The sequence below is a fragment of the Vombatus ursinus genome, unplaced genomic scaffold (assembly GCF_900497805.2).
Source record: "Vombatus ursinus unplaced genomic scaffold, bare-nosed wombat genome assembly UNPS02015089.1, whole genome shotgun sequence".
NCBI lineage: Eukaryota > Metazoa > Chordata > Mammalia > Diprotodontia > Vombatidae > Vombatus > Vombatus ursinus.
The window spans coordinates 3783983-3804604 of record NW_020954867.1 but is presented as its reverse complement, the minus strand read 5'-3'; positions in this window follow the sequence as shown (position 1 = coordinate 3804604).

Sequence of the window (20622 nt, the reverse complement as noted above, 5' to 3'; positions counted from 1 at the left end):
ACTACTCCTGGTGTCAGTTGCACCCAGGATTCCAACCTCACCCCCTTCCCAGGCCTTATCCAGTGTAATGGTACTATCTCCCTTCATCCATAGAAGCATTCATCTTCAATGGAAGCTTCTCCCACATCCTTAAGTATGGCTCTCTTTTTCACCCTTTTTCATTCTTTCCTCTTTCTTCCTCATGCATACATTCCCCTTAGTCTCTTCTCTTTCTGAGATGACAGAAGTCATCTTTCCTTGATTGTTATCCCTTGATTTTAATCTAGAGCATCACTCTGCATTGTTTGTCTTCCTCTCCATTTCCTCATGTACCCTTCAGTGTTGTAATGTAGGTTATACAAAAGAAACATTCACCTATAGGCAGGGTATCACAAGATTCTGTTCATAATATTCCTTGACTGCCTCTTCATTGATACCCCTAAAAGATTTCTGCCTTTATGCCTGTCTCCTTGTGTACATTTAGAAGGAAGTTTCTTAATGGTCTTTCTATTGTCCCTGTTACTATTGCTGTCTGTGCCTGTTGCATTTGTTCACTGTCCCTGTGTTTCCATTGTTCTTAATATTTTTTCTGAAAATATTTCAAATTCTCCTCTATTATTGAACTTCCATAATTTGTCCTGTAAGGCTAAGTGCCAATAACTCACCTTGGCCTGAATCTTGAGCTCCAGTGCCCTTCAGAGCATGGTATTCCATTCTCTCCTTTTTGTAGTGGATTCTGAATAGTCTTGTGCTATTTGAATGTATTTTCCTTTTTATTTCTCCTGACGGCTTACAGAAATTGTTTCTGAATTGAATTGTTACATTTAATGACTATGTGTTTTAGAGTTGGTATCTTTTTTTTGGAGACAATCTGTTATTTTTTCTTCTTTGGAATTTAATTTTCTATATTCAGAAGTTCTAGGCAGTTCTCTTCTGTTATTTACTTCATTACTGTGTTAAGCTTTTTTTGTTCTGTCATTTTCCTCTGGGAGATCTATGATCCTTAGGTTGTCTCTGAATATTCTGTTTTTGAGTTAAGTTTATTTTGCTTGCATAGAGACCATATTTTTTTAATGTTATTTTTTTTATTCTCTTCTTCTAGATTGTCCTTCACTTCTATGTATTTTATTTCCCAATCTATTTATCTCTCTTTTGTTTATTTGGTGTAGTTTGCCATTTCAGATTCCAGTTTTTCTATTCTGTTCATCATTTTTTGTTGTGCAAGACACAAATTCTGCTCTCTCAATTCTCATTTCTTTTAGTAATTCAGTTACTTGGTTACAGCATTTTGCAGTTGACATGATCTCCCAAATCCCACAGGCTTTTCAGTTTTATTAAATGTTGGATCACTTTTTAAAAAAATATATTTTGCAGTATTTATTCATAAATGCCTGAACTTGTTTACTATTTTTGGAAACTATATTTTCTTCTGTTGTTACTGGTTTTCTTATTGATTATCTATTCATGTTCAAAGTATTTGGGATATCTTCTTCCTTGAATTTTTGATACTTTCAGTCTTTTTTCTCCTTTCTCTTCCTTTTCACTCACTTCCTAAGTCTGTCAGCAATGATTGTGGTTTTCCTGAGGGTGGATATCAAAGTATCTCAGCCTCCACCCACAATAATTTATAGTTCACTAGCTTAGATCTCTGACCCAAGTGATTTTTGCGTGGTCAAAACTGGTTCCTGCTGAGTACTATGCTGTTTTCCTTGGCCTTTATTGAGTGCTGCAGGACAATCCTGGTCACTTGTCTCACTCCCTCTCTTACTTAGTTCTCTATCCTGGCACTAAAGTTCAGAGCTGTTTTCCTCAGCACTCACAATTCAGAGCTGTCCAGCACTGATGCTTTGAGTATGAAGCCCCTAGCAGGCTTTTATTTCTGAAGGGCTGTGATCAATCTGATTGTGAAGGCCTGAGAAAATTTCCACATCCTGGAACCTGGATCTCCAAGGCACTGGAAGTAGGGAGGATAGACTGGAATATTGGAATGTGTTTTTATATAAGTCAGGGTCAGGTCCTTGGGTCTGCTAGTGCAGCCTTGATGCTGGCAGTATGGGAGGTAGGGAAGAGGTGCTACGTAAGATCAGCCAGTGAACACCAGTTCCTGTGTTTTGGAGGATGTATTTTCTACTTTATTTTAGATTCTGAGTATCTTAGGTTTAGCTGAAGTTGCTTTATCTTTGCCACATAACTTCTGTTTTTTTTCCTTTAATAATATTTCCTCAATTATATTTAAAAACAATTTTTAACATTCATTAAAATTTTTTTGAATTCCTCATTCTTTCTCCCTTCCCCTTATATAGGTTATACATGTGGAATCATATAAAGTTTATTTCCATATTAGTCATTTTATGAAAGAAAACTTGAACATACAACAACAAAAAGAAAATAAAAAATGGTGTATTTCTATCTGCATTTAGACTCCATCAGTTCTTTCTCTGAAGGTGGATGGCATGTTTTGTCATTAGTCCTTTGGGATTGTCTCGGGTTATTGTACTGCTGAGAATAGCTCAGTCATTGACAGTTGTTCATTAGGCAATATTGCTATAACTCTGGTCAATGTTCTCTTGATTCTTCTCACTTTACTCTGCATCAGTAGTATATAAATCTTTCTAGGTTTTTCTGAAATCATCCTACTTGTCATTTCTTATAGAACAATAATATTCCATTACAATCATATATTACAATTTGTTCAGCCATTCCCCAATTGATGGGCATCCCTTCAGTTTCCAATTCTTCACCATCAAAGAAAGAGCTGCTATAAATATTTTTGTACAACTAGATCCTTTTCCATTTCTTAAAATGTCTTTTGGATATAGACCTAGTAGTGGTATTACTGGATCAAAAGGTATACAGTTTTATAGCCCTTTAAACATAGTTCCAAATTACTCTTCAGAATGGTCTGATCAGTTCACAACTCCACATACAATTTCTGCTTTGAAGAGATTTGAGAGGTTGTGAGGATTGGAGAAAATGCCTACTTTGTCATCCTGTTGCTCACATGTCCTAAAAGTCCCCTCTGCCTGTCAGAAATAAAATTTAAAAAAAAAAACACTTAAATGCTGATTTTTTTCCTTCTTCTTTCTCAGTATATTGCAAATAGATGACAGTTGGGAGCAAAAATGAATATTTTACCAGAGAAGAAACATTTCTGTATCACTGGTGCACTCCTCTCTCTCTCTCTCTCTCTCTCTCTCTCTCTCTCTCTCCAAATCACTTGATCTCCCTCAGCCTTGGCTTTCTCATCATTAAAATGGAAAGAATAACAGTGCATATCTCAAAAGACTATTGTAAGGATCAAAGGAGCTAGCATGTGTAAAGTGCTGTACAATACTTAAAGTATTATATAAAATAATAAATTATTACATGAAGACAAATAATGAACAAAGTTTTCACTAATATAGGTTCAGAGGAAAATTGGTTTCATGAATAGTGATGAATATTTTACATTTAGCATGTCATTTGTGAATATATAATGAAGCTTCTAGGGTGTCTGTGGTGCCTGGAAATAGCCTTCCTTAATGATTTTAAATGTTCTCCTTGAAATTTTTTTCCCATGTTAATTTTCAGTATCCATGAAGATAGGGAAAAGCTCCAGAATAGTCAATGTGCAGTAATTTATAGAATCATCTGAATAAATGTTGTCTGACTTAATAAGATTTTGTGGCATTCAGAGCTGGAAGCAATCCCAGCTTAGCACATCTGCATTTAATGTCCTGTCCCTAACATTTCCTACCACTATACAATTCCCACTTTAAGGATCAATCTTTTAACTAGGTACTGCCTCCAAATTGTGCCTGTTACATAGAAACATCTTACATGAGACAGGCCCTAGAAGAACACCTTTACATATGAATTTATTTTTGATACAATCTAGTAGAAAGTAGATCGCAGAGTAAACAGATATAATAAAGAGTCTGGTACATGCTTAGACCACCTAAAATGTGATATCCTTTTGCACCACTCTGAGTTTATTTGCCCCTCAAGAAACAGACCTGGAGTTTTTGGCCTTTCTTAATATTCTTTTCCATTCTAGGTACAGCAGTGCTTGTGGGGAACTAAATTATGAGCTTAAATCCATTTCCCAAGCAAACTCATGAAAATGGTATAAGAGAAGTGGAGTGATTAGCACCTGAGGTCCCAATGAAAATATGAGATTTGTTCTTACTATAATTTTGAAATAAATATTATTTGTAAAGATATAGGATAGGAAATGGCTATATGGAACTGGGGTGCTAATTTCTGGGACTATAAAAATGGAGGGAACACAGCCACTGGTGCTTGAGCCAATGGCAGAGAATAGAGGTGATCACCAGCTCCTAATGGATACCAACTAATGCTCTACTTTCATAAAACGTAACAAGTGTGACTATGAGGCCTGAGCATCAGGTAACAGGTGTGGCCCCAATGCCTGAGCATGTTACAGAGACATAAACATTTGATGAAGTAGAAGAGATTAGATAAGGTCTGGAACTGGTGTTGCAGATGGAAAGCAAGTCTAGGTGACCCACTGCAAGTACTAAGTCTCCTAGACTTCAGTCTCTTCCATCTCCAGTCTGTTTTTCCATCCAGTTGTTAAATTGATATTCCTGGGGCATACAAGTGTTCAAGGAAGACTACTACCTCTGATGGGAGGGCTGCTGAGATATTTTCAGGCCTGCTCTCCATTTTTGGTGTCACTTAACTCTCACCTGTGGCTCTAAGAAGCTATAACATTCACAGCAACTGCTCTCTGGTAAATCACTTCAGCAGATGGGGTAAACCAGGTTGAGAGTAACTGAGGGATCTCAGACCTGTTAGTGAGTTAGGGGCATGTCTACTCCAAGCAAGTGTCTACTATTCCTCAGTGGAATAGACAAATGTAAAAGAAAAATGTTCCAACCGGTCATGAAGGAGGCTGAAGAAGGTGCTTAGGAGCACAGTGTCTTGGTTAGATGCTGAAGATAGCAAAGTCTTCCATTGTATCCTGAGCAAAAGACTTGTTATTCTACTAAATTCTGACAACTCTGGAGGAAATGGTGAGGTTGACAACTTCATGCAACTCTACCTCACTTAAATACAATTTATGTGTGAGTAAAAAAACATCACCTACTGGTTTCTCATTTTTACTGACCTCAAAGTTCTGCAGCAATGGGCAAGTGATAAAGCAACAGGTGTGGATTCACTGGGAGCTGTAGTTATAACCCTGTACACAGGCAGTCCTGGCCATAGTCTTGTCTTCTTACTGGACTGAAGTAGCAGTAGGATTTGGCAGCCCCATGGGTGACTGAACACTTAGAAAAGGTGCCCTAAAATTATCTGCTTTACCTAGCCCAACCCTGACCTGCTCACTGCAGTGGGGGGAGGGAGTTTACCCTGTGATTGAATTTTTTAAAAAATAGAAAAAAATTTTGTGAAGATGATTACACTCACCACTGGTACATGGAATGCATGCACACTTATGGACACCATGAAAGCAAGTATATCTGAAAGACTAACAGTTTTTGGGATGAGAGAACTCAGGTATCACATCCAAATAGCAGCCCTGAGTGAAAGAAGGCTGGAAAATGAAGGTGAGTTTACCAAAGTCAGAGCTGGATATATGATTTCTTTTCTGCAGTGGCTGCAATAATGGAGGATACTGTGAAGCTGTAATAGTTTTTGCAATCAAAATTATATCATTCAAGAACCTTGGATGCCTCTCAAAAGGAATGAATGATGGGCCCATGACCATGGGATTGCTACTTGCAGAAAAGCCCCATACCACCATCATCAATGCATATGTTCCCAGCCTGACAAACCCTAATGAGGTCAAAGAAAAAAATTTGTGAAGACTTGGAGACCCTCATCATCAATGCACCAAAAGAGAACAAGCTTATAATTCCAGTTGTCTTTAATGCCAGAGTAGGCATAGACTATAAATATGTTAGGAAGTCCTTGGGAGGAATGGAGTTGCTGATAGGGTACATACATGATGGTGTGTGTGTGTGTGTGTGTGTGTATAAATAGAAGACAGTGTTGGTGATGAGGTCATATGACACTTACTGTTGAAAACTCACATGTCTCATGACCTTCTCATCACACTGTCTTCCATTTATATAAACACATACACACATACACACACACACACAACATCATGTATGTATCCTAGCAACAAATATTGGCTTAATAGACTATGGCATTGTAAGGAGAAGAGACGGAGAAGATGTGAGAGTGAAAAAGACAATGTGTAGTAGAGTGCTAAACTGATCTTAGGCTTATCCTTTCCAAGATAAACATTCATATTTAACAAAAAACATGGCCCCAAAGCAAGGTGACTACCAAAAGACTTAATCTCAATGAATTAGAGAGCTTCTCCAAGAGTTAACAGGTTTTTTGCTAATGTGGAGGGAAAGCTAAGCCAACACATGGTTGGCAACAATGGAGTAGAAAAGAAAGGGGTAGCTTTTAGAGATTTGGTAGACAGAGGTGAGAAAGAACACTCACAAACATCAAAATTGTTTTGCTGAAGATGGTGGGGAAAATCAGAAGCTTCTAAGTAAAAAAGGAGAATTCCCTAGGGTTTAACAGTAGGATAGTTCATCTGTGTTTAAGAAAGCAGCATTTAACTACATCAAAAGGAAAGTGCAGGGGCAGAGCCAAGATGGCAGGATAAAGCCAGGAAGTTTTCTGAGCTCTTTCCAGTTTTCCTTGGAACAACATTAAATCAAGCATCTAAATGGATTTTGGAGTGGCAGAACTTGAAAAGATAAATACAGTGAAACAATTTTTCAGCTTAAGAAAACTTAGAAGGACTTTGTAAAGGTCTGTCTCACTTGCGTTAAAGGGGAGCACAATACAGCACAGACAGTGTGTAGGCAAGCCAGTGAGAAACTGTTAACCACAGTACAGATCAGCAATCAAGGACCCTTGGTCCTGGCTCAGCAGGCCACCTGAGAGGTCTCCGGCATCTTTGCAGAAGGCAAATTGCTATCCCCAGAACTCAGACACAACAGGTGCAACTAGGACAGGTCACCCAAGAGCAGTAGGGAGGCCACAATAACCTAAGGCACAAGTGTGTGAAAACCAGTGACCAGGTTCCTGGCTCCCAGAATAAGAAGATTGGGACAGTGTCTTCTGTGCCCCAGGAGCAGAGCTCAATTTTAAAAGTTATAAAATAGACTGGAAAATGAGAAAGAAGCAAAAAAAAAGAGCTCTGACCACATAATGCTACTAGGGTGACAGAGAAGATCAAAACACAAACTCAGAAGAGGGAAAACAATGTCAAAATGCCTATATGTAAAGTCTCAAAGGGAAATAGGAATTGGTCTTAGGCTGAAAAAGTCATTTTATAAGAGCTCGAAAAGTATTTTTTTAAATTTTTTTTAGGCAATTGGGGTTAAGTGACTTGATCAGGGTCACACAGCTAGTAATCAAAAAGAATTTTAAAAATCAAGTAAGAAAAGAATGCATTTAATATTTCTGCCTTTCTGCATTGGATTGTGAGGCTTTTGTGCCCTAGTACATGGTCAATTTTTGTATATGTGCCATGTACAGCTGAGAAAAAATTATATTCCTTTCTATTCCCATTCAGTTTTCTCCAGAGGTCTATCATACCTAACTTTTCTAATGTTTTGTTCACCTCCTTAACTTCTTTCTTGTTTATTGTGTGGTTAGATTTATCTAGTTCAGAGAGGGGGAGGTTGAGGTCCCCCACTAGCATAGTTTTGCTGTCTATTTCTTCCTGTAACTCCCTGAACTTCTCCTCCAAGAATTTGGTGCATATATGTTTAGTAATGATATTACTTCATTGTCTATGGTGCCTTTTAGCCGGATGTAGTTTCCTTCCTTATCTCTTTTAATAAGATCTATTTTTGCTTTTGCTTTGTCTGAGATCAGGATTGCTATTCCTGCTTTTTTTACTTCAGCTGAAGCATAATATATTTTGCTCCAGCCTTTTACCTTTACCCTGTATGTGTCCCTCTTTTTCAAATGTGTTTCCTGTAAACAACATATTGTAGGATTATGGTTTTTAATCCAATCTGCTATACACTTCTGTTTTATGGGAGAGTTCATCCCATTCACAGTCTCAGTTATGATTACTATCTAACAAATATGATAACTACTAACAGAAACCACCTGGTCATCTCAATAGATGCAGAAAAAGCTTTTCACAAAATACAACACCCATTCCTATTAAAAACACTAGAGAGCATAGGTATAAATGGACTCTTCCTTAAAATAATAAATAGCATCTATCTAAAACCTTCAGCAAGCATACTATGTAATGGGGACAAGCTAGAAGCATTTCCAATAAGATCAGGGGTCAAACAAGGATGTCCATTATCACCACTGTTATTCAGTATCGTACTGGAAACGTTAGCTTTAGCAATAAGAGAAGAAAAAGACATTGAAGGCATTAGAATAGGCAAAGAAGAAACAAAGCTATCGCTCTTTGCAGATGACATGATGTTATACTTAGAGAATCCCAGAGAATCAAGTAAAAAACTACTTGAAATAATACACAACTTTAGCTAAGTTGCAGGCTATAAAATAAACCCACATAAATCATTGGCATTTCTATATATTACCAACAAAGCCCAACAGCAAGAGATAGAAAGAGAAATTCCATTTAAACTTACTGTAGACATTATAAAATATTTAGGAGTCTACCTCCTGAAACAAACCCAGGAACTCTATGAACACAATTACAAAACACTTTTCACACAAATAAAGTCAGATCTAAATAATTGGAAAAACATTAGTTGCTCATGAGTAGGCTGAGCTAATATAATAAAAATGACAATTCTACCTGAGCTATTTACTTATCCAGTGCCATACCAATCAAACTACCAAAAATTTATTTTGTAGAGTTAGAAAAAATAATAACAAGATTCATTTGGAAGAACAAAAGGTCCAGAATATCAAGAGAACTAATGAAAAGAAATGCAGGGGAAGGTGACCTAGCCATTCCAGATCTTAAATTGTAATATAAAGCAGCAATCATCAAAACTGCTTAGTACTGGCTAAGAAATAGAGTGGTGGATCAATGGAATAGGTTAAATATGCAAGACACAGTAGTCAATATCTATAGTAATCTATTATTTGATAAACCCAAAGACCCCAGCTTCTGGAATAAGAACCATTCTTTGAAAAAAACTGTTGGGAAAACTGGAAAAGAGTATGGCAGAAACTAGGCATAGACCCAAATCTCACACCATATACCAAAATAAAGTCAAAATGGGTTCATGATTTAGGTATAAAGGCTGATACTATGAGCTAACTGAGAGAGCAAGGAATAGTTTACCTGTCAGATCTACGGAGAACAAAAGAATTCATGACCAAACAGGAGATAGAGAACATTACAAAAAGCAAAATAGATAATTTTGATTACATTAGATTGAAAAGTTTTTGCACAAAGAAAGCCAATGCAACTAAGATTAGAAGGAAGGTAGAAAATTGGGAAAGATTTTTTCCAACCAGTCTCTCTGAGAAGGGCTTCATTTCTAAAATATATAGAGAATTAAGTCAAATTTGTAAGAATACAAGTCATTCCCCAATTGATAAATGGTCAAAGGATATGAACAGACAGTTCTCAGATGAAGAAATTAAAGCCATCTATAGTCATATGAAAAAATGCTCTAAATCACTATTGATTAGAGAAATGCAAATCAACACAACTCTGAGGTACCACATCACACCTATCAGAATGGCCAACACGACAAAACAGGAAAATGATAAATGTTGGAGAAGATGTGGGAAAATTGGAACACTAATGCATTGTTGGTGGAGTTGTGAAATGATCCAACCATTTTGGAGAGCAATTTGGAATTATGCCCAAAGGGCTATAAAAATATACATACCCTTTGACCCAACAATAGCACCTCTATGGCTATATCCCAAAGAGATCACACAAATGGGTAAAGGACCTACATGTACAAAATTATTCATAGCAGCTCTTTTTGTGATGGCTAAGAATTGGAAATTGAGAGGATGCCCATCAATTGGGGAATGGCTGAGCAGTTGTGGTATATGAATGTGATGGAATACTATTGTGCTATAAGAAATGATGAACAGGCTGACTTCAGAAAAACCTGAAAGACTTGTATGCTCTGATGCTGAGTGAAGTGAGAATGTTGTACACAATAACAGCCACATTGCATAATGACTAATATTGATAAACTTAACCCTTCCTGGCAATACAAGGATCTAAGACATCTCCAGAGGCTTTGTGATAGAAAATGCTATCCACACCCAAAGAAAGAACTTTGGAAGCCAAATTGCTAATTTTTTTCTCTTCTGTTGAATTTTGTTTCCTCTTTCTGATGATTCCTCCTATTGGTTTTAATTTCTACTTACAACATCACTAATGTGAAAATATGTTTAATATGAATGTAAATGTATAGCATATATCAGATTATGCACCATCTTGGGGAGGGTGATGGGGAGGAAGGGGGAGAAAAATTTTAAACTCAAAAGCGCATGGAAGTGATTATTGATAAATCAAAATACACTAATAAAAAAAGGCCCAGGTAAAAGCCCATGTTCTACAGGAAGCTTTTATCAATAACTCTTAATTCTAGTACTTTCTCTCTCATAATTATTTCCAATTTGTCCTATGTATAGCACATACATATGTATAGGTATATATGTATGTATATGTGTGTGTGTGTACTTATTTGTTTCTCTCTCCCACTAGATAATGAGCTCCTTGAGGGCAGGGGCTATTTTTGCCTTTCTTTGTATCTGCAGTGCTTAGCACTGTGCTAGTACACATAATAGTCAACTAACAAATGCTTATTAATTGAGTGTCAGATGTAGATACGGATATAAATTTAGTATGTACACAATTTTGCATTCTCCACCAGAGTGTAGGCTTCTACAGGGGAGAAGCTATGTTGTTGTTCTTGCTGTTTTTTCTTTCTATTTGTTTTCCCAGTAATTAGCACCATGTCTACCATGCAGTAAATGCTTAAGAAAAGTTTTTCTTTCATTGAAAAAAAAATCAAGTAAGAGGTAGAAGAAAAAAATGGGAAAAAGAAGTGGGAGTTATACAGGAAAATTATGAAAAAAGAGTGAACAGGTTGGGGAAAAAAGTGCAACAATTGAGTGAAACAAAAAAAAAAAACAACTTTAAAAACAGAATTGGACAAATGAGGGAAAACATCCACTGAAGAAAATAACTAAAAGTAGAATTGGCCAAATAGAAAAGGAGGTATTAACTGAAGAAAATAATTCCTTAAAAGTTAGAATTGGGTTAATGACTCTATGAGACATAAATAATCAGTCAAACAAAATCAAAACAATGAAAAAAAATAGAAAAAATGCAAAATACTTCATTGGAAAAATGACTGACCTGGAAAAGAGGTCCAGAAGAGATAATTTAAGAATTATTGAACTACTTAAAGGCCATGATAAAAAACAAACAAACAAACAAAAAAAAAACACTGGCATCTTTCAAAAAATTACCAAAGAAACTGCCCTGACATCCTATAAGCAGAGGTTAAAATAATTGACAAAATTACAGATCACCTCCTAAAATGGATACCAAAAAGAAAACTCCAAGGAATATTGTAGCCAAATTCCAGAATTATCATGTCAAGGAGAAACTAATGCAAGCAACCAGAAAGAAACAATCCAGATATCAAGGAGACACAGTCAAGATTACACAGGACTTAGTTTCTATATTAAAGGATCAAAGGGCTTGGAATATGATATTCCAGAAAGCAAAGGAACCTGGATTACAACCAAGAATCAACTTCCCAGCAAATTTGAGCATAACATTTCAGGGGAAAAGATGGACATTCAGTGAAATAGGGGGCTTTCAGGATTTCCTTGTTGAAAAGACCAGAGTTGAACAGGAAATTTGATCTTCAAGTGTAATGCTCAAGAGAAGTGTAAAAAGATAAACATCAAAGAAAAAAAAACAACATGTTATTCAATAAGACTAAACTGTTTATAACCCTACACAGGAAAATGATACTTGAAACTCTTGAGAAATGTTTCTCTATTAGGTTAGTTAGAAGAAGTAGACATAGACAGAAAGTATGGGTATAAATTGACTTTGATGTGAAGATATCAAAATAATTAAGGGGTGAAAAAATATTGTATTGAGAGAAGAGGAAAGGGGGAGGAGGCAGAATAGGGTAAATTACAACACGTGAATAGATGCAAAAGACCTATTACAGTATTGGGAAAGAAAGGAGGGAGTAAGCATTGTTTTAACCATGCTCTCATTGGATTTGGCTAAAACAGGGAATAGCATGCACATTCAGTTGGGTATAGACATTTATCTTACCCTATAGAGAAGTAGGAGGGGAAAGATGAAAGAAAAGGGAAATGGGAGGAGGCTAATAAAAGGGAGGGCAGAAGTAGGAGGGAAACAGGTAAAGGAAGGGGGGATCTGATAGAAGAGAGGGCAGATTGAGGGAGGTGATGGTCAGAAGCAAAACACTGGTGAGGAGGGATAGGATGAAAAGAGAGAGAAAAGTATAAATGGAGGAAAAACAGGATGAAGGGAAATATACAGTTAGTAATCATAACTATGAATGTGAATGGGATGAAATCTCCCATAAAATGGAATCAGATAGCAGAATGGATTAAAAACCATAATCCTATAACATATTGTTTACAAGAAACATATTTGAAGCAGAGATATGCACACAGAGTAAAGGTAAAAGGCTGGAGCAGAATATATTATGATTCAGCTGAAGCAAAAAAAAAAAGCAGGGGTAGCAATGCTGATCTCAGACAAAGCAAAAGCAAAAACAGATCTAATTAGAAGAGATAAGGAAGGAAAATACATCTTGTTAGAAGGTATAAAAGACAATGAAGTTAATTTTTATATTAAACATATATGCACAAAGTGGTATAGCATCCAAATACTTAGAGGAGAAGTTAAATGAGTTCCGGGAAGACATAGACAGCAAAATTATACTAGTGAGGGATCTCAACCTCCCCCTCTGAGAGCTAGATAAATCTAATCACAAATTAAACAAAAAAAGAAGTTAAGAAGGTGAATAGAATTTTAGAAAAATTACATACTCTAGACCTCTGAAGAAAACTGGATGGGGAAAGAAAAGAATATATCTTTTTTTTAGTGAAACATGGCACCTACACAAAAAATTGATCATGTATTAAGGCATAAAAACCTTACAATCAAATGTAGAAAGATATTAAATGCATGTTTTTAGATCATGATGCAATAAAATTATGTTTAATAAAGGGCCATGGAAAGATAGACTAAAAATAATAAGCATAGAAACAATTACTGGTTCTCCTTAGAGAATAACAATAATGAGACAATGTAACAAAACTTAGGGGACACAGCCAAAGCAATTATTAGGCAAAGTTTTATATCTTTAAAAGCTTACATGAATAAAATAGAAAAGAGATCAATGAATTGTATGTGCAACTAAAAAAGCTAGAAAAAGAACAAATTAAAAATCCCCAATTAAATACCAGATTAGAAGTTCTGAATATCAAAGGAGAGATTAATGAAACTGAAATGAAGAAAACTATTGAACTAAATATAAAACTAAGAAATGGTTTTATGAAGAAACCAATAAAATAGATAATCTCTGGTAAATCTGATTAAAAAGAAAGAAAGAAGAAAAGAAAATTACCAGTGTCAAAAATGAAAAGGATTAATTAACCAGAGGAAATTAAAGCAATAATTAGGAACTATTTTGCCCAACAGTGTGCCAATAGATGATAATCTAAGTGAAATGGATGAATATTTACAAAATATAAATTTCCCAGATTAATGGAAGAGGAAATATGCCAGGAATGCAAGGCTGGTTTAACATTATAAAAACTATCAGCATAATTAACCATATCAATAACAAAACTAACAGAAATCATATGATTTTCTCAATAGATGCAGAAAAAGCTTTTGACAAAATATAGTACCCATTACTATTAAAAAAAAAACTCTAGAAAGCACAGGAATAAATGGAATTTTCCTTAAAATTATAAGGAGTATATATCCAAAACTGTCAGCAACCATTATCTGTAACAGGGATAAGCAAGAAGCCTTCCCGAGAAGATCAGGGCTGAAACAAACATGTCCATTATCAGCACTATTATGCAATGTTGTACTTGAAATGTTAGCTTTAGCAATAAGAGAACAAAAAGAAATTGAAGGAATTAAAATAGGCAATGAGGAAACAAAATTATTACTCTTTGCAGGTGATATGACAGTATATTTAGAGAATCCTAGAAAATTAACTCAAAATCTACTTGAAACAATTAACAACTTTAGCAAAGTTTCAGGATATAAAATAAACACACACAAATCATCAGCATTTCTGATGAACAAAACCCAGTGGCAAGAGATAGAAAGAGAAATTTCATTTAAAATAACTGTAAACAATATAAAATACTTGGGAGTCTACCTGCCAAACAAACCCAGGAACTATGTGAACATTATTGCAAAGCACTTTTCACACAAATAAAATCAGATCTAAATAATTGGAAAAATATCAATTGCTCATTAGTAGGCTGAGTTAAAATAATAAAAATAACAGTTCTGCCTAATGTAATTTACTTATTTAGTGCCATATCAGTCAAACTACCAAAAAAATTGCTTGATAGAGCTAGAAAAAAAAGCAACAACAAAATTCATATGGAAGAAGAAAAGGTCAAGAATATTAAGAGAATTAATGAAATATATATATATGGTGGCCTAACAATACTTTATCTCAAACTATGCTGGCTAAAAAATAAAGTGGTGGAGCTGTGAAATAGATTAGGTGCACAAGACACAGTAGTCAATGACTATAGTAATCTACTGTTTGATAAATTCAAAGACTCCAGCTTCTTGGATAAGAAATCACTATTTGACAAAAATTGCCAGCAAAACTAGAAAATAGTATGGCGGAAGTTAGACATAGACCAACACCTCACACCCTATACCAAGATAAGGTTGCTATAAGAGCATGATTTAGACATAGAGGGTGACGCTATAAGCAAATTAGGAGAGCAAGGAAAAGTTTATCTGTCAGATTTATGGAGAAGGGAAGAATTTATGGTGAAAGAAGAGGTAGACAGCATTATGAAATGTGAAATGGATAATTTTGTTTTCATTAAATTAAAAAGTTTTTGCACAATCAAAACCAATGCAACCAAGATTAGAAGGAAAATGGAAACCTGGGGAAAAATTATAGCCAGTGTTTCTAATAAAGGCCTCCTTTCTAATATTATATATATATAATATATATATATATATGTGATTGAATCATATTTATAACAATACAAGTCATCTCCCACTTGACAAATGGTCAAATGATATGAATAGGTGGTTTTCAGATGAAGAAATTAAATCTATCTATAGTCATATTTAAAAATTCTCTAAATCACTATTGATTAGAGAAATGCAAATTAAAACAGCTCTGAGGTACCATCTCACAGCTATCAGATTGGCTAATATGACAGAAAAGGTAAGTGATAAATTTTGGAGAAGATGTGGGGAAATAAAAATATTAGTGCCTTCTTGTTGGAGTTATGAATTGATCCAACCACTCTGGAAAGCAATTTGGAATTATGCTGAAAGGGCTATAAGGCTGTGCATACCCTTTGATCTACCAATACCTCTACCAGGTCTATATTCCAAGGGGAGCATAAAAGAGGGAAAAGGACCCACACATACAAACATATTTATAACAGCTCTCTTTGTGGTGGCCAAGAATTGGAAATTGAGGGGAAGCCCATCAATTGGGGAATGGTTGAACTGATTGTGGTATGTGAATATAATCGAATACTATTGTGCTATAATAAATAATAAATAAGCATATTTCAGAAAAACCTGGAAAGACTTAGATGAACTGATGCTTAGTAAAGTGAGCAGAAATAGAATAACATTGTAGAGAGTGACAGCAACATTGTGTGTTGATCAACTATGATATACTTAGTTTTTCTCAGCAAAACAATTATCCAAGACAATTTCAAAAGTCTCATAATGGAAAATGCTAACCATATCCTGAGTAGGAAGTATGGAGTCTGAATGCAGACAAAAACTCACTATTTTCACTATTTTTTAGGTTTTTTTAGGGTTTTTTTCTCATGGTTTTCCTCTTTTATTATAATTCTTCTTTTACAACATGACTAATGTGGAAATATATTTAACATGGTTGTACATATATAACCTATTTTTAAAAAGTAAAGTGCAATCAAAGCTTAGAGAGATGCAGGATTCTTGGCTCAGTAAGAAGGCAGAGGAAATTTAGTTTTACATTAATAGTCCAAATAATAATCCAAGGCACTTTTATGATGCATGCAAAGCTATTTATGGGCCAAAAACCTATGGTGCATCTCAAGTATTCAGTGCTAATGGAGCCACATTGATTAATGAGAAGAACATGATACTGGAGAGATGAGCTAAAGACTTCCACAGCATTCTCAACATATCATCATTGACCAGTGCTGAAACCATTGACCATATACCTCAGGTTGAAGTCAATCCCTCTTTAGCCTAACCTCCAATTGAAGATGTTTTGAATGCCGATAGGCTCCTTTCCTGTGGCAAAGCACCTGGTGCTGATTATATTCAAGCTGAGATTTACAAGGCAAGGGGCCAATAGCTTATACAAAAACTGAATGAAAATTTCTGGTTCATATGGCAAGATGAGGTTATTTCCCCAGGAGTTCAAGTATGCCTCTATTGTCCATCTCTATAAAGGAAATTGGAATAGGTTGTCCTGTGACAATCAGAGGGGAGTGACAGGTTTCTCATTTTGTCATTGCTGCCAAGATTCTTGTCAGAATACTCCTAAACAGATTGATTCTTCACATGGAAATGGTCATCTACTTCAGAGCCAGTGAGGCTTCAGAAAAGGTCAAGAAAAGTCAATGTGGTATTTGCAACCTGACAACTCTAAGAGAAACGTCACAAGCTGAACAGAGGTCTATACTCAATATTCATGGAGCTGACCAAAGCTTTTGATACTTTCAGCCACTAGGTCTTGTGGAAGATCCTGGCAAGTTCATCAGTTCCATCTGTCTGTTCCATTATGGCATACTTTGATGTGATCTTGATAATGAATGATTTTCTTTCACAGTTTTCCAGTTACTAATGGAGTGAAACAGGGCTGTGTGCTTGCTCCTATGCTTTTTAGCATGATGTTTTCAGTGATGTTATCAGATGTCTTCCATAATGACGTAAAAGGCCTCAAGGTCAGCTACCATACTGACAGTAAATTATTCAACTTTAGAAGGTTGCAAGCCAAAACTAAAGTGGAGAGAGAATTGGTGTGCAGACTTTTTGTTCTCACATGATTGTGTACTCAATGCAGTCTCTGAGGCTAAGATGCAACAGGGAATGGATAAATTTTTGGCCTGTCAATTAACATCAAGAAACCATAGACCCTCCACCAGCCAGCACACATTGTCCATATGTGGAACCATCAGGCACAATAAATGGAGAAATTTTGATTGCTGTGGATAAGTTCACTTACCTTGGTGGTATACTTTCTAGAGACATGTATGTAGATGATGAGGTTGATGCATACACTGCCAGAGGTAACTCAGTTTGGAAGGCTCTGAAAGAATATGTGAGGGAAAATAGGTTGGTAGTATGCCTACCCATCTGAAGGTCTACAGAGCTGTTGTGCTAACCTCATTGTTGGTTCACTGTTAAACCTAAACAGTATATCAGTGCCATGCCAGAAAACAGAATTACTTCCATTTGAATTATTTTAAGAAGATTCTGAAGATCATCTGGCAAGATAAGTTACTGGAAACTGAGATCCTTTCTCAAGTTGAACTGCCAATCATTGAAACTCTACTGCAGAGAGCACAACTCTGATGGGCTGGCCACATTTTTTAATGCCAAACATATGTTTGCTTAAAGACTATTTTATGAAGAACTCACACAAGGCAAGCAATTACATGGCAGTCAGAAGAAGCAGTACAAGGACATTCTTAAGGTCTCTCTGAAAAAACTGTAGAATCAATTTTGAGACATGAGAGACACTGGCAGAGGACCATGTGTGCCTGCATCAAAGAAGGTGCTGTGCTGTATGAACAAAGCTGAATTAAAGTAGCTCAAAATAAATGTGAAATGCACAAATTTAGCAACATTTCTACTCCATACATTCATATGTAATATTTGTGCCCTAACTGCAGTAGGGATCCAAATTTGTATTGGTCTGATTGGCCACAGTTGGACACATTATACCTTTACCCAAACATAATGTTTTCATGTTGGTCCTCTTCAAGTACAAAGGTCAATAGCCAACCAATGAAAATATTTCTAAAGTGAAGGACTGATTATTTTAAGCCTTGCTCAAAGCGTTCCAGTGGTTCCCTCTTGCCTCAGTTTTCTTGCCTGTTTAACTTTTAACTTTTAAAGTCCTTCTCAGTCTGACTCCAATCTACCCTTCATGGGATATTGTCCATGACTCTTCTCCATATTATCTATATTCCAGCAAATTGACCTATTTGCTGTTCTCCATATATGACATATCTTGGAATCTCTCTATGTCCTTTTACAGCTTCCTGCAGAACAATCACACATCTTTAATTAATGCCAAAGTAATTTTTACAGGGTGCATTAGGAATTGGGGAGAATGAATGAATTTTAAGAGCTATTATTGCAAAGGAATTAATAATAATAATAATAACAATAATACCTAAACATGTATATAGCACATATTTTGTGACAGGTTCTGTGCTAACTGCTTTTTTAATTATTATGTCATTTGATCCTCACAACAACCCTGCCATTATAACACACACACACATATGTATGTATGTATGTATGTATGTATGTATGTATGTATGTATCTATCTATCTAATCATGGAATGAATTGCCCCAATCATTGCCCCAGTGAAAATTGGGGCAAACAGGGGTTAAATGACTTGCCCAGAGTCACATAGCTAGTAAGTGTCTGAGGTCAGATATGAACTCAGATCTTCTTGACTTCAGGTCCAGTGTTATATCCACTGCACCAGTGCTGAGGTGGAGGAGGATAGAGGAAAATCAGCTTGTGTTAAGGAAAATTCCTAACTTCCTTAAAAGCTTAGTTCAAATCCATAAGAAGCCTATTGTGATCTCAGTCATTGTTGTCTTCTCCCTAAAATTACTTTGGATATAAATTCATTTAATATTCTGTATACATATTTTTCCACCTATTCCCCCAGTGGAATGTGACTTCCTTAATGGAAGACATTGTTTCATTTTTGTCTTTGTACCTTCAACTTCTAGCACAATTCTTGGCATATATTAGATGCTTGGATAATATTTGTTGAATGAGTGAGTGACCAATATGGAGCACTAGCCAAATTAGAAAAGAGGATGAGCAGAGGAAAAGGAAAAACAAAATATATTTAACTTCTTTGGTAATGTTAGTCAGGTCACCTCCTAGCTATGAAATACTGAATTCCTGAATAGTTTCTGGAAATAGGTAAGGAATTTACTACATGCATTGGAGGATCTGTGATCTGATTGGTGCAGATGCTAACCAATTCATGTCCCCTTATGCTGCACAATAGTTGTCCATGTATTTCCCTAGATGTTCCATATGCAGTTCACCTATTGGGAAAGGAGTTTTCCTTTAGAACTGTTGATATTGTGTAAATTCCTTTGGAGCATATGAAATTCTATTATTTATCCATCACTTTTGCTACATGACCAACTTAGTCCACTAAAGTATGGAGGTTGTGATTTATAATACTAGAGAAAGGACTTTTACAAATATATCATTTGATCCTCACAACAACCTTGTAAGATAGATGCTATTATTCTCCCCATTTTATAGCTGAAGAAACCAAAGCAACTAGATAATTTGTCCAGGGCCACACAGCCAATTAAAGATCTGATGGATGATTTGAACCAAGATGTATCCTGACTCCAAGTCCAACACTCTATTCACTATTCCATATAGCTGTTGCAATGATAATGATAAGGAATCTTAAAAGTCTCAGAGTCTGAGTCAGTCTCAAAGATTCTCAGAGAATGTGATTTGAATAAGGTATACGTTAAAACCAAACTGCATCTTCCATGCAAAGAAGTGTCACTGAGAAACAATCACCATTATATGATAGCCTTTAGTCATGAGAATGAGAGTGGGGTTAGTTAGTTTAAGCTGCAGACTGCTTTGGGAAATGGTTGGAGGACATGCTGTTATGATAGATCATTGATTTCTATGAGGGAAGTGAACAATTTCTTTTTTTAACCATTTTTTCCAATTACATGTAAAAAATTTTAGCATTCATTTAAAATTTTTTTGAGTTACAGATTCTCTCTCTCTCTCTCCCCCTAAACCCAACCCCCACACCTACCTGAAGTGGTAAGCAATTTGATATAGCCTATAAGATTTCCACATTAGTCATGTTGTGAAAGAAAACATAGTGAAAAAGAAAAAAATGAAAAAAAATGAAGTGAAAAATGGTATGCTTCAATCTTCATTCAAACTCCATCAGTTCTTTCTCTGGAGGAGGATAATATTTTTCATCATAAGTCCTTTAGAATTTTCTTGGATCATTGTATTGCTGATAATAGCGAAGTCATTCCCAGTTGATCATTGTACAATATTGTTACTGTGTACAATGTCCTCCTGGTTCTGCTCACTTTACTTTGCATCGGTTTGAGTAAATATTTCCAGGTTTTTCTTAAATAATTCTGCTTGTCATTCTTATAGCACAATAGTATTCCATCACAATCATATAAGATAACTTGTTTAGCC